Source organism: Staurois parvus, unplaced genomic scaffold, assembly GCF_062004578.1.
Source record: "Staurois parvus isolate SC_StPar_1 unplaced genomic scaffold, SC_StPar_1.0 ptg001376l, whole genome shotgun sequence".
In the NCBI taxonomy this organism is placed as follows: domain Eukaryota; kingdom Metazoa; phylum Chordata; class Amphibia; order Anura; family Ranidae; genus Staurois; species Staurois parvus.
Genome location: NW_028319172.1, coordinates 693,091 through 708,704, shown reverse-complemented (window position 1 = coordinate 708,704; position 15,614 = coordinate 693,091). Strand labels below are relative to the sequence as shown.

Here is a 15,614-nt window from a genome sequence, read left to right as displayed (position 1 = left end):
TTAGTAACACTTTAACAGCACTGCTCTTATCACACTGTATATATCTTATCTAGAAGCACATAACTTATGAAATTCAGTCCACGTGCTTAACTCCTCATGCACACAGGGCGATTTGGCAGCCACTGATGGTCCAATAAAGTGAAATAGCTGCACAGGCAGAAGCTTTGAAGACACCCTATGGGAGGGGCAAAACGCGTTAGGTAGGGGCATCCGGTGACGTCACATCTGATCAGCGGAATGCATTCCGTAGCGGCACTTCTGGTTCAGAACGACATGCCTTTATAATCCATATCATTGTGAGTGTATCCTGATTTTAAACCATTTTAATAAAATAACAGAATATTTTTTATACGATCCTCTTTGTATTGATTATCTGTGAATCCTGCTGGGAATTGGAGGGACGATGGAGAGAAGAACCTGCACCTAACGTTGTTGGTTCAAGTGCATTTTGACTCTTATTGTTGAAGGGTCAACATCGGCTGGTGAGCGGGGGGAGCAAAGGAGGGGAGCACAGCACGTCCCCCTGCACCATCCAAAGTCATGGCACTATTGTACTTTGTGCGGGGCGGACTGACAACTCATGGGGCCCCCGGGCAATAGAGGATCATGGGGCCCCTGTGCCCTTGCCCAAACTCAAAAAAAGCCTATGAAAAAGGTACCAGGGGCATCTCATGGGGCCCCCTACTGACCCCGGGCCCTCAGGCAGTGCCCAAGTTTCCAAATGGTCAGTCTGCCCCTGACTTTGTGTATGGACGGCACTTATTTCACCCCATTGGACTATTCAGCACGAGGACTGAATTTTGTAAGTTATGTATTACTAGATAAGATGTGCAGGCGCACCTCGGTTTACAAACTCCTCGGTTAACGTCATTTTCGGTTTACGAATGAAAATCCATTGACCATCATGCCCCGGTTTACAAATTATACGAACGGATTAATTGGTTTTCAGTGCATTTACGAATTGTTTTTTAATCATGTCCCTGTACAGTATTTATGCCTTTAAAGTGCACTTTCTAAAAGGTTTTGAACAGATAAGACTTTTTTTTATTTTTTTTTGACCTCCGGAACAGATTAATTGGTTTTCAATGCATTTACAAATTTTTTTTTAATCATGTCCCTGTACAGTATTTATGCCTTTAAAGTGCACTTTATAAAGAGTTTTGAACAGATAAGACCAGGGGCGGACAGACCATTTGGAAACTCGGGCACTGCCCGACGGCCCAGGGTCAGTAGGGGCCCCCCGTGAGATGCCCCTGGTACCTTTTTCATAGGCTTTTTTGAGCTTGGGCAAGGACACAGGGGCCCCATGATCCCCTATTGCCCGGGGGCCCCATGAGTTGTCAGTCTGCCCCTGGATAAGACTTTTTTTTTTACTTTTTTCTGACCTCCAGAATGGATTAATTGGTTTTCAATGCATTTACAAATTAATTTTTAATCAAGTCCCTGTACAGTATTTATGCCTTTAAAGTGCACTTTATAAAGAGTTTTGAACAGATAAAAGACTTTTTTTTACTTTTTTCTGACCTACAGAACGGTTTAATTGGTTTTCAATGCATTTACGAATTCATTTTTAATCATGTCCCTGTACAGTAGTATGTCTTTATAAAGAGTTTTGAACAGATAAGACTTTTTTTTACTTTTTTCTGACCTCCGGAATGGATTAGTTGGTTTTCAATGCATTTATGAATTTTTCTTTTTAATCATGTCCCTGTACAGTATTTATGCCTTTAAAGTGCACTTCATAAAGAGTTTTGAACAGGTAAGACTTTTTTTTTTAACTTTTTTCTGACCTCCAGAACGGATTAATTGGTTTTCAATGCATTTACAAATTTTTTTTTTATCATGTCTCTGTACAGTATTTATGCCTTTAAAGTGCACTTTATAAAGAGTTTAGAACAGATAAGACTTTTTTTTTACTTTTTTCTGACCTCCGGAACAGATTAATTGGTTTTCAATGCATTTACAAATTCGTTTTTAATCATGTCCCTGTATAGTATTTATGCCTTTAAAGTGCACTTTATAGAGTTTTGAACAGCTAAAAGACTTTTTTTTACTTTCTTCTGACCTCTGGAATGGATTAATTGGTTTTCAATGCATTTACGATTTTTTTTTTATCATGTCCCTGTAGAGTATTTATGCCTTTAAAGTGCACTTTATAAAGAGTTTTGAACAGATAATACTTTTTTTCTGACCTATGGGACAGATTCATTTGTTTTCATTGCATTCCTATGGGAAGCCACATTTCGGTTTACGAGTTTTTCGCAGTACAAAAAGCAGAACAAATTAAATTCATAACCCGAGGTACACCTGTATATGATAAGAGCAGAGCTGTTAAGTATGCACCCAATGCCCGGAACTCAAGGGGTCTTCCCTGCTTGCTTTCTGTCCATCCCTGGGAGCCGTTCACGTACCAATAGGTGCACCATGCAGCCCAATCCAGGCGCAGCAGTTATCAGCCTCTCAAAATGTTTGACGAGTTGCCAGCAACCAATGGGGCTGGCTGGTGCACCTGTGGCCTACACCCATACCTAGTTGCTGGAGCCACATACACTGGAGGTGAACACCCAGCATGCCTAGTGCCTAAAAGGGTGGGCTTACAGCAGCCATATTGTTGGTGTGTGTTGTGACTGTCAGGGGGAGCTGACAGTTCTGTGAAGGGAGAGAGATGGGTTTTTCAAATGTTGGCCTTGGTACTTGTCCCCTATGGCCCAATTTCCCATGCCTTTGAAGGAGATTGGCAGAACTGTTCAGGAACTGAACCCATGCAGATTCGCTCATCCCTATTGGCTATTTAGGGCAAACTGACAACGTCTATGTAAATGGGGTCCCCCTGAACCACTGATACCGTGGTGCTCCTCCTTCTGCACCTTGGTGCTCCTCCTTCTTGGTGCTCCTCCTTCTTGGTGCTCCTCCTTCTGCACCTTGGTGGTGCTCCTTCTTGGTGCTCCTCCTTCTGCACCTTGGTGCTCCTCCTTCTTGGTGCTCCTCCTTCTTGGTGCTCCTCCTTCTGCACCTTGGTGTTCCTCCAACTTGGTGCTCCTCCTTCTGCACCTTGGTGCTCCTCCTTCTTGGTGCTTCTCCTTCTGGCACAACCAGCAATAAAATCCTCAGTGTTGGCTGTTGGCTGGAGCCAGATGCTATAGGAAATTGTTGACATTGTGTAACAATGCACTGGCGACTGGCTGACACTCCTGGAAGTATTGGTTTCCCAGCAGACATTGGAGAACCAGTCCTCTTGAACAGAACGATGTTCCATGACCAGGGGCGGACTGATCATTCGAGCAGTCGGGCCCGGGGTCAGTAGGGGGCCCCATAAAATGCCCCTGGAACCTTTTATAGGCTTTTTTGGGTGTGTTTTGAGTGTGGGCAAGGACACTGGGGCCCCATAATCCCCAACTGCCCGAGGGCCCCATGAGTTGTCAGTCCACCCCTGTCCATGACGCAATAAGACAACTATTTATGGTCTCCTTTAGCAGTGTATTTGTTTGGGCACTTTTAAGGTTAATGACAGGCTCTTTATAAAAACACAAGTTATGTTTGGAGCACAAATGACCTTAAATAATCAACTGGAGCTGTGAAAGTCAATTGCAGATTTGATCTGCAGTGCTGAAGTTTTTTTAACCTCCATGCTTTCAATGGTGAGATAAACTGCACAACAATGAGCGTTTTACACCAAGTATGTGCTGAAAAAAACACATAGCCTTCAATTAAAGCCACATGTCAAAGCAATCACTAGATCCAGAGATATGGGTAGCTAAAGTTCCTTCTCTGTGCCACAGACTGGGAGGTATGGACTCAGGATAGCCCAGTACTTTACAAGGTAAGACTGGATTTGGTGGATTGTTGGGGGTTATAATTAGGATTTAGATTAGGATTAGGGTCAGGGTCAGGAGGAAGGGGTTTCATTTATGGCTTTAGAGGTTAAGTGTGAGGTTAAAGGATAACTTTACTTTTAGTCCAGTAATCCTTTATATGACCCACTCCCCTTCCGCCTAGCAATTCTCTCAAGTGTAATACCCACCTACCCTTGCTGCTTCAGGATCTTCACTGTGCAGCCTGATGTAAACTGCAGAGCCACCATTGCAGAGGTCTCCTGGCTGGGCTATGCAAAGAAGAATTTCTATGTATTCCTATGGGGAGGCCCATTATTATGTGTCCCAAAAGTGGATGGCCCTGATTTTGCATTTAGACCAGACTTTTTGCCCCTGAGGAAAATACTTTTCAGATCTCAGGGAACCCCTGCTAAAATGAATTTATTGGAAATCAATGGGAAGAATGTTCCTTACATTGGTGGCTAGTGGGAAGAATGCCCCTTACATTGGTGGTTAATGGGAAGAATGCTCCTTACATTCGTGGTCAGTGGGAAGAATGTCCCTGATATTGGTGGTCAGTGGGAAGAATGTCCCTTACATTGGTGGTCAGTGGGAAGAATGTCCCTTACATTGGTGGTCAGTGGGAAGAATGCCCCTTACATTGGTGGTTAGTGTGAAGAATGTCCCATACATTGGAGGTCAGTGGGAAGAATGCCCCGTACATTGGTGGTCAGAGGGAAGAATGCCCCTTACATTGGTGGCCAGAGGGAAGAATGCCCCTTACATTGGTGGCCAGACCGAAGAATGCCCCTTACATTGGTGGTTAGTCTGAAGAATGTTCCGTACATTGGTTTTTAGTGGGAAGAATGCTCCTTACAATAATGGTCATTGAAAAGAATGTCCCTGATATTGGTGGTTAGTGGTAAGAATGTTCCTTACATTGGTGGTCAGTGGGAAGAATGCCCCTTTCATTAGTGGTCAGAGGGAAGAATGCCCCTTTCATTAGTGGTCAGAGGGAAGAATGCCCCTTACATTGGTGGTTAGTGTGAAGAATGCCTTATTTACAGTGGTGCTCAGAGTGTCCCTCATAAAGACACTTCAGTGTAACACCACTGGCTCTGCCGTGTGGAACTGGCTCACAATCTATATAGGCACCATCAGATGGGATGTAAATCAGCCACATCTCAAAAAACCCCTAGCAAAGCCTGGAGGAACCCTGGCTGGGAACCGCTGGTTTAGACTATGGACTATAGGAACCTTGCAGATCGGTCTCTTGTTGAAAGTTATGTTGGCCTTTCCATTGCCAGCAGTCTACCATGATTTGTCAAGTTGTATGGGATAGGCTTGATCATTCTGACATGGTGACTTTGTATTTATGTCAGTTTTTTGTGTAGAAACATCACCAGAAAGGCAATGGAAGGGCCAACATAATACCACTGGCATTTGTAGTAGTATTGATAAATAAATTGCTTTCCAAAATTCAGAATTAAAGTGAGTTTATAGTCAAAAATTTAAAAATCTAGGGGTGATGTTTGATGCTAGCTTAACCTTTGGTCCACATGTACAAAATGTTGTCAGAACATCATTTTTTCCACTTGAGAACCATAGCTTGGCTGTGTTCTATGCAATCATACACTGTAGCTGAAACGCTGATCCATACATTCGTGTTCTCCACACTTGACTACCGCAATGCTCTATTCAATGGTGTACCTAAATCCATAATTAATCGACTTCAATATGTACAAAATTCTGCAGCCAGAATCCTGACTAGGTCTGGTACAAGTGACCATATTATCCCTATCCTGGCTACTCGTCAGGTTTTGTATGGACTTTAAGAACCCCTTGCTCACCTATAAGTCTCTTCATGGCTTGTCACCCCATTATCTCTCTGAATTTTTATCAACTTACCCTCCCCCCCCCATAACCTCCGCTCCTCAAATTCTGGTCTTCTGTGTGTCCCACCTACTCACCTACACTCGATGGGAGACAGAGCCTCCTGCTACGCCCCAAAACTCTGGAATTCTCTTCCAAAGAACATCAGAGGACTCATTCAAATCTAAAAACTTATTCAAATCAAATCTAAAAACTTTTTTCTTTAGACAAGCTTTCATGTGATTGTCCTTTTTTTCCCTTTATTTTATCCTGTGTATTTCTTGTGTTTTCTTTTTAAAGCACTTTGAGAAGCTACCTTTTAAAGGCACTATATAAAATAAAGTTTTTTACTATTAATATTAATAATAATAAAACTTTTTTTTTCATTTTGTATTGCATAGGCCAGGGAAAGGGTAAAAACTTCTTTCAATTTTTCTTTTACTGCTGTCTGTGCCCCGTTAGAGAGATCTTATTTCACTTCCTGTCCCAAAGACTCAACAGGAAATGGGAGAAAATCTCAAGAAAACTGAAGGGAATATCCTTCTTAGACAGTTGTTGCTTAAAGAGGTGTCCCCATTGGTTGATTTTCCATCACCTAGTTCTCAACACGTTTTAGTCTTGGTGGCAATTGTCACCAGGACAATCGAAGAGGCTGAATCTACCTAGCCGCGATATAGACATCACTAAAACCACGACAGGTAGTTCAATGCTTCCTTATCCAAAATTACATATAATACATATTATGTATAATTACAATTAAAAAAATTGGCTGTACAGTTTAGACATGGATAAGGACTTGGTGGGTCTTCAGCATATAAAGACCCAAGAAAGAGAAATTTCAAGGTAGCATAACATTCCTAGCCTTTCGGGATGATGTTATTCATTGCTGGTAACGCTGGTGAAGGACAATGCAGGATTGTCTTTAATTTAATGGAAGCAAAATATGTTTCTTTTAATGAGGGACAAGGCTATACTGGCCATTGGTACATTGATACTTGGACGACTTCTAGATCCACCTGAACTAGAGAATGCCCCATTACAGCCATACAAAGAGGCCTGTGCCAGTCATAAACATGAGGTGGTGATCCGAAGATATGAATATCACATAAATATTCTGTACAACAATAGTGGCATAATATACATGGTCAGCTTGTGTGTTTATGCTTCACGTAGACATTGGTCAAAGTCTTTTTTCGAGAGAACAAATACAACTGTTCCAATGATAAAATGATCAATTTCTCCCCAAAGACTGGATATCATGGCTTTTAAAAGGTGCAGAGTGGCCATAAGTACACAACCAGGGGCGGACTGACAACTCATGGGGCCCCCGGGCAATAGGGGATCATGGGGCCCCTGTGTCCTCGCCCAAACTCAAAAAAGCCTATGAAAAAGGTACCAGGGGCATCTCATGGGGCCCCCGGGCAGTACCCGAGTTTCCAAATGGTCAGTCCGCCCCTGTACACAACTATTTGCCCCATATGATCATGGTCAAGCAGACCAGGTAACACTTATCGTGTCTATGGAAATCTTAATACAACGCAAAAATAAACAGAAAATGATGATGTGCAAGGCGCATAAACAAATATCTATCATGCAAATATTATCTGTCTGTAGAACAAAGCAGTTAGAACGACAGATGACTGCTGATAGGTTGTTATTTTATAGTACACTTTACATATTGATTTTTTATTTTAATAAACAAAGGTCCAATAGTAGATCTTTCCAAGTTCCACAGTTCAGTCGTGTTCCACCACTATTTCCTCAGTCTTGATGAACATTTTGACCCATTTGGATTGACTGCTATCAGTGGCTGTCTATGGATACAAAAGACCCTGAGGTCACCTTTACACAGTGGGCCCTAGCACAGACTATCACTGTGCATGTACAGGAATGTCCATTATTGCAAAGGTGAATTGAGGTTCTTCTGTATCCCTTGAAAGCTGATTACGCCCACTGACATGAATCCATGAGCTGGCCACATATGTTACAGGCTGATTGTACAATCCCATTCAGATGTGGTGTAGGCACCTACCTGACTAGATAGAAGTTGCACAGATTAAGTAGATTCAGAAATAGACTCATGCGCTACACAACTGTTGGTAAATCGTTGTACAAGTAGACGGTAATGGTAATCCATTTGTCCAAATTTCCAAGAAACATGCCTTCTGAACAATTCATTCAACTTAAACTCAAGTCCCTTGAGTGACCATTATTGGTAAACCAAACGGGAATTAAACCAACTAGGTTGCAAAAATTAAAGTCGAAATAACAGCTGTACCTGTAAAGAAGAAAGTATATACTTACCTCTTCTGCTGCCCGCACCGCCAAGCACAGCTTTGATGAAGACAAATCACCCTCTTTCTTCAGAAACAGGTAGTCTCCAGTGTCCTGTTCTCAGTGGTTCTTCCTGCCAACCCTACGTCACTACTGTGTTCAGCTCTAATGTGGAGGCCACCAAGAGGAACCACAGAATACAGCAGGGGATGCACTTGGTCAGCCTGTCTCATTCTTTGAACCCATGAAATAATTTTCAGGTCTCAGGGAACCCTTGCAAAAACGATTTCATTGTTGGCCATTGAAAGAAAATGCCCCTTACTTTGATGGCTAGTGGCAAGAATGTCCTCCTTCAAGTGGTGGTCAGAATGTCACCCTTATAGACCGCTAAAAAGATCATTGGATTCACGCAGCTGGTTCTGACAAGTGGTGTAAACCCCATAACTTTATAGGCATCACCAAATAAGAGGTCAATTGGCCACAGCTCAAGGAACCCCTAGCAACCTCTGGAGGAACCCTTGGGTTCTATGGAATCCTGGTTGAGAATGGCTGCACCAACACTCCCAGAATGTTGGATTCTGTGGAAACTTCAACAATCAATTCCTCTTCAAGAGTATTTACTCTCTTCTTTACTGGCATAGCTGTTATTTCAATTCTAATTATTGTGAGAGTCACTTTAGTCAAGGTTTCATCTATTTGGATCGTTTCTACTTTTGGGTTTATCGGTCGTTACCATTTATAGTCATAAAAAACAATTTTTTGGGAGTTTTCCTAACGTTATTTTAAACAAAATTAAGTTTTATATATGTAGTAGGTAAAAATGAAAACGGATTGGTTGCTGTAGACATCTATACTTGTTCTCTGTATTACTGACCATGATACTTTTTACCTGGCTTATTTAATTTGTCAGGAAGTTTCATTTATTATATATCCAAACATTTGATGACATCTCTACAATTACCACCAGGACATCCCAGGGATCCACACAAAATGACTTTATGATGCCATACTGCAAAGAGGCCCAGGACCAGACTGGATTAAACAGACAATGAATCATAATACCATATCCATTCATGAATTCCTTTTAATCCTAAAAACTCTAGCACAAATATTAAATGAAAAATTCGAGAGAAAAGAGGCAGAAAGCACAGTTCGTAGAATGATGCAAACCTATTTTTCCATTAGACTGTAAGCTCTGGAGGGCAAGGATTGCCTTCAAATATTAGCTTTAAGAGCTGTGTTTGTCTACGTAGCTATATCAATAGGATCATGACTTCCAAAGGGCTAAAAGTGTTTACACACTGTCATGGGCTGTCAACTATACAGCTACATACGCAATATCACCACAACAAACTTTTCCATGTATTCGTAATACCTGTCCAACAGAAAGGTAAATGTGCAAATTTCCAATGCATACAAGTAAATGATAGGACATACGTATGAACAAGAATTGTAAAGTGGTGGGTCTTGTTGGGGGTGTAGTGTTCTATGTATAGAGTGTAATAGAATTGTATTATTATGTCCAGTGGTGGGTCATGTTGGGGGTGTAGTGTTCTATGTATAGAGTGTAATAGAATTGTATTATTATGTCCAGTGGTGGGTCATGTTGGGGGTGTAGTGTTCTATGTATAGAGTGTAATAGAATTGTATTATGTCCAGTGGTGGGTCATGTTGGGGGTCTAGTGTTCTATGTATAGAGTGTAATAGAATTGTATTATTATGTCCAGTGGTGGGTCATGTTGGGGGTGTAGTGTTCTATGTATAGAGTGTAATAGAATTGTATTATTATGTCCAGCGGTGGGTCATGTTGGGGGTGTAGAGTTCTATGTATAGAGCGTAATAGAATTGAATTATTATGTCCAGTGGTGGGTCATGTTGGGGGTGTAGTGTTCTATGTATAGAATGTAATAGAATTGAATTATTATGTCCAGTGGTGGGTCATGTTGGGGGTGTAGTGTTCTATGTATAGAATGTAATAGAATTGTATTATTATGTCCAGTGGTGGGTCATGTTGGGGGTGTAGTGCTCTATGTATAGGGTGTAATAGAATTGTATTATTATGTCCAGTGGTGGGTCATGTTGGGGGTGTAGTGTTCTATGTATAGGGTGTAATAGAATTGAATTATTATGTCCAGTGGCGGGTCATGTTGGGGGTGTAGTGTTCTATGTATAGAGTGTAATAGAATTGAATTATTATGTCCAGTGGTGGGTCATGTTGGGGGTGTAGTGTTCTATGTATAGTGTAATAGAATTGTATTATTATGTCCAGTGGTGGGTCATGTTGGGGGTGTAGTTTTCCATGTATAGAGTGTAATAGAATTGTATTATGATGTCCAGTGGTGGGTCATGTTGGGGGTGTAGTGTTCTATGTATAGAGTGTAATAGAATTGTATTATTATGTCCAGTGGTGGGTCATGTTGGGGGTGTAGTGTTCTATGTATAGAGTGTAATAGAATTGTATTATGATGTCCAGTGGTGGGTCATGTTGGGGGTGTAGTGTTCTATGTATAGAGTGTAATAGAATTGTATTATTATGTCCAGTGGTGGGTCATGTTGGGGGTGTAGTGTTCCATGTATAGAGTATAATAGTACTGTATTATGATTAGTATAATTGTCATTCATTCATGATTGCTTAGGTTTATAGCCTTATTCAAAAGAAATATATATATATATCACTGCTCAAGGTAAGCAAAGCAAACAGACTTGTCAGTTTAAAAGAAATAAGTAACAAAAAACTGAATGTATCTACTATATATCTCATTGTATCTATGAAACATTTTATATATATATATATATATATATATATTATATATATAGTAATCGCTTACCTGTTGATTAAAGGATTCTTCCTTCTTCTGCGCTGTTACTCTGTCTTTTTCCTGTGATTGGTTGAATCTTTTATCCAAGTTCTCGAAGCGATCAAACTTTTCTCTCCAGCACACCTTCTCCTCAATCTCGGTTTCTCTCTGAATACTTTTTCCTGTATTGTATCCACCTGTTTCTTAGCTATCGGCCACCTATAGTACTTTTCTGCCCGGCCCTGTTTTGTTTACCTCCAAATCTGCCCCCCCTGCCCACTCTCCCAAGTCTGACACTTCGCAGCCTCCCTCCCCTTCCGTGTCTCCTGCACCCTCCACCTTTCCAATGGTCCTTATGTTTGGGGTCAGTGGCCCTCAGTGTGGCTCCCCCTCTGCAGTCCTGGGCTCCCACCTGCCTTGTGTGTATGTCTATGGGCTGTGAAGGTATGAAAGTGCTCCAGGGGGGAGGGGGGAGGCAGACAGGAGGGGGGGGGGAGGCTGACAACAGGAGGAGGAATGAGGCTAAAAGCCGATTTGGAGTTAAATGCTTAAATGCAAAGCAGTTTGCAAATGGGAGAATAGGAGCCAGGAAAGCGGGGAGGGGTGTGGATGTGTGTGCATTTGTGTTTGTGTACGCGGCCGTGTTTGAATGCCTATTACCATTATTAATAGTATTTGTGTAAGAGAGCAATAACAGAGTTCGCCGCGCCATGCGAGTATGTTTAGCGGTCATTTCAATGCTTTTTTTTTTCTGCCCAGTAGAGCAGCCAATGGGTTGGAGCATAATATTCAAAAACATTTGCAATGGATGGAATAATGTGGGTTTAATGTCTTGATTCACTCTACTCTATCACAGACAATGAAGAGCAAGTGGCTGTTGGCTGAACATTTCCAACCTAACTTAAAAGGGTTTCTACACAACCTAGACTGGAAGAGGTTTTCAAGCTTTGTGGCGTGGTGTGCACATTGGAAACTGACACCAATAAAAAAATAGTGCACGGGGGGTACACGTGGTCTTCCTTCAAAGGCCCTGATCCCCTGGGGTGCAAGATTCCTAGTGGGAACTGGGGTTCTCCTAGTCCACCTGGCTGAAACCAAGTGAAGGCCCTGATCCCCTGGGGTGCAAGATTCCTAGCGGGAACTGGGGTTCTCCTAGTCCAGCTGACTGAAAACAAGTGAAGGCCCTGATCCTCTGGGGTGCAAGATTCCTAGTGGGAACTGGGGTTCTCCTAGTCCACCTGGCTGAAACCAAGTGAAGGCCCTGATCCCCTGGGGTGCAAGATTCCTAGCGGGAACTGGGGTACTCCTAGTCCACCTGACTGAAACCAAGTGAAGGCTCTGATCCTCTGGGGTGCAAGATTCCTAGCGGGAACTGGGGTTCTCTTAGTCCACCTGGCTTTAACCAAGTGAAGGCCCTGATCCCCTGGGGTGCAAGACTCCTAGCGGGAACTGGGGTTCTCCTAGTCCAGCTGACTGAAACCAAGTGAAGGCCCTGATCCTCTGGGGTGCAAGATTCCTAGCGGGAACTGGGGTTCTCCTAGTCCAGCTGACTGAAACCAAGTGAAGGCCCTGATCCTCTGGGGTGCAAGATTCCTAGCGGGAACTGGGGTTCTCCTAGTCCAGCTGACTGAAACCAAGTGAAGGCCCTGATCCCCTGGGGTGCAAGATTCCTAGCGGGAACTGGGGTTCTCCTAGTCCAGCTGACTGAAACCAAGTGAAGGCCCTGATCCTCTGGGGTGCAAGATTCCTTGCGGGAACTGGGGTTCTCCTAGTCCACCTGGCTGAAACCAAGTGAAGGCCCTGATCCCCTGGGGTGGAAGATTCCTAGCGGAAACTGGGGTTCTCCTAGTCCAGCTGACTGAAACCAAGTGAAGGCCCTGATCCCCTGGGGTGCAAGATTCCTAGCGGGAACTGGGATTCTCCTAGTCCAGCTGACTGAAACCAAGTGAAGGCCCTGATCCCCTGGGGTGCAAGATTCCTAGCGGGAACTGGGGTTCTCCTAGTCCACCTGGCTGAAACCAAGTGAAGGCCCTGATCCCCTGGGGTTCTCCTAGTCCACCTGGCTGAAATTAAGTGAAGGTCCTGATCCCCTGGGGTGCAAGACTCCTAGCAGGAACTGGGGTTCTCCTAGTCCACCTGGCTGAAACCAAGTGGACCCCATTCTTCATGGGACCTGCCAAGACAAAGTCCGACCAAGTACTAGGTGGAGATCACCCTTAAGAGAGACCCCATGGGAGTGGAAGAACCTGACCATAGGGCCACATGCTCTCCCCTCCCTTTCAGGGCAAGTATGAGGACCTACACCCTACTAAGCAGAGTTGAGTAAAATGCCTTGATTGCAAGAGGTTTCATGTTGTGTTGGCACACTCGAAACTAACACCAAGTGTGAAAAAAAATTGACCACGCAAAAAAGTGCGCAAGGTATTCCCATAGTCCTTCTCCAAAGAGAAAGGATCCTGGCCCTGTTCCCCCAAGGCGCAAGACTCCTGACTGGGGAACGCAGGGTCCACCTGACCAAAACCAGGGGAACCCCATGCTTTAGGGGACCTATTGAGGAAAGATCCACGCAAGTACTAGGTAGTGTTCCCCTGAAGGGAGACCCCATAGGAGGGGGAGAACCTGACCAGAGGACCACATGCTCTCCCCTCCCTTTCATGACATGTCCGAGGACCTACTCCCTACTAAATAGAGTTGAATAAAGGGCCTTTATTGAAAGAGGTTCCGTGTTGCGGTGGGCACATTCAAAACTAAGACTGGGTGCAAAAAAAAAAAAAGTGAGCACACAAAAAAGTGCACATATGAGCCTCCTCCAAAGAGAAAGGACCCTGGCCCCCAAGGTGCCAGACTCCTGATGGGGACTGGGGTTCAGATGAAACCAGGCAGATCCCTTTCTTCTGAAGCAAGGTCTACTCATGTAATAGATGGGGCTCAGAAAGGAGACCCATTGGTTGGGGGAGAACCTGACCATTATGCCACGTGCCCTCCCCCCAAGACTTTCAAGGCAAGCCCGAGGACCTGCACCCTATTAATCAGAGGTGAGTGAAGTGCCTTGATTGGAAAAGGTACCCATAGCCAAGAGATGGCAGTCACCCAACACAGTGGTTTTGATTATCTTTGATCTGTGAGGTACCTGATACCCCACATAGAGACCTCCAGCCAGCGGTGGACTGACAACTCATGGGACCCCCGGGCAATAGGGGATCATGGGGCCCCTGTGTCCTTGCCCAAACTCAAAAAAGCCTATGAAAAAGGAACCAGGGACATCTCATGGGGCCCCCTTCTGACCCTGGGCCCTCGGGCAGTGCCCCAGTTTCCAAATGGTCAGTCCGCCCCTGCCTCCAGCTGAGGACCGTGAGGTTAAATAAGGGCCCAACAAGTCAGAAGACCGTGTTCAATGGCTACTTTGTTTTTCCGATAATAGCCAATGTAATAATAGCCAGTATAGGTATGTAAAGGAAACAGGCACCAGTGAGGTCCCATAGATTAACACGGAACAAATAATACGATTGGCAACAGTTGATCTCCCATGAAAAGAGATACATTGTTATCTGTTTCCACGTATCTTGTGGTCTGACAAATGCATTTGGGCCGAAACTGTTGCCAATCGTTGTACTATTTGTCCCATGTAAATGTATTGGACTTTAATGTAGCCCTTGTTTTCCAAAAATAATCCATACGCAGCCACTACTTAATGCCCCTGTAATCCATTTTTCATGAAATTGTTTCCCTCTGTGTTTTTCTGCCTCTCGAAATGTCCTCTGTGAGCTCCTGATCCTCTCCTTCTCCCCCTCACTTCCATTTGTTTGCAATGAGCCTGTGCACTGCTCTATGTACTACAATCCCATAGTCCATATGTGGTTGGGGGTGGGTGAGCTACGTTTCTACATACAGTGGGACCATGAAGAACGGACGTAGCCACCCTCTAACAGGAAGTCAGATCGCAGCAGCAAAAAAAGAGGAATTTGGAATACAAATTTTCTTAATCAGAGATTATTGTCACTTTTAAACTTTTCGTTTTATTCCTCTCTGCACTTCACTCACGGCAACCAATGTCTAGCTGTGTGACTTCTGTCGCTTGCTCAGCACCTCCTCCATTCAGAAAAAGCCTTGTATTCTTTTCATTGAACGCAAGGCTTTATGTGATCGGAGGAGGGAGGTCCATGACATTCATCTCCAATCACAGAGCTCCTTGTCTCATTGAAAAGAATAAAGGGCTTTTTTCCCCCCACTATTGTAGCCTTTAACCCCTTCCCATCTGCTCCAGTGCCCCTTTTAAAAAGTTCTGAATGCCCGGGAGGCCAGGAAGGATCAGTGATCATGTGAGCACTGTGATTGGCTGTTACATGATTGGGAGCCGCTCCCATCGGCCACTGATCATTAAGCAGGCCATAGACGGGTCGAACATCGGCCGATTAAAAAAAAAAAAAAAAACCCGAAAAATCGGTCATTCGATCGGCCGATGTTACCACCAACGTTAAAAAAAATCGGCTGATGTTTGACCCGTGTATGGCCGGCATTAGACAGAGACAGGGGAGCGCACCATACAATGTGACAGCAATACAAACACATTATTTGGATTACAATGGTTTTATTTGGATACAAATGGATACATTTGTTGCAACCGCAAGACTTTCATATAAAATATAATAGCGGACTGGACTTCCAGTTCGTAGGAAGGATTCAGGTGTCTCCCATTTCTATGATCAATTCATTTTAGCAGAATAAAATTTCTTCTTCTGCTTCTTTTTCTCTTTTTCTTCTTCTTTTTCTTTTTTTTTTCTTTTTCTTCTTCTACTTCTTCTGCTTCTTCTTCTTCTTCTTTTCTTCTTTTTCTTTTCTTCTTCTTTTCTTCTTCTTC

The 15,614-nt window shown here is 43.5% G+C and overlaps 1 protein-coding gene across 1 annotated transcript in view; it reads right to left on the bottom strand.

The window, feature by feature from the left end:
• The window catches only part of GNB3 (G protein subunit beta 3), an 89,318-nt gene extending 78,095 nt beyond the window's left edge, over positions 1-11,223 (bottom strand). Inside the window, exon 1 of the mRNA XM_089661718.1 lies at positions 10,787-11,223. The gene's annotated coding sequence lies outside the window, so the exon portion shown is untranslated. The remainder of the gene's footprint in view (positions 1-10,786) is intronic.
• Positions 11,224-15,614: the final 4,391 nt, after the last annotated feature.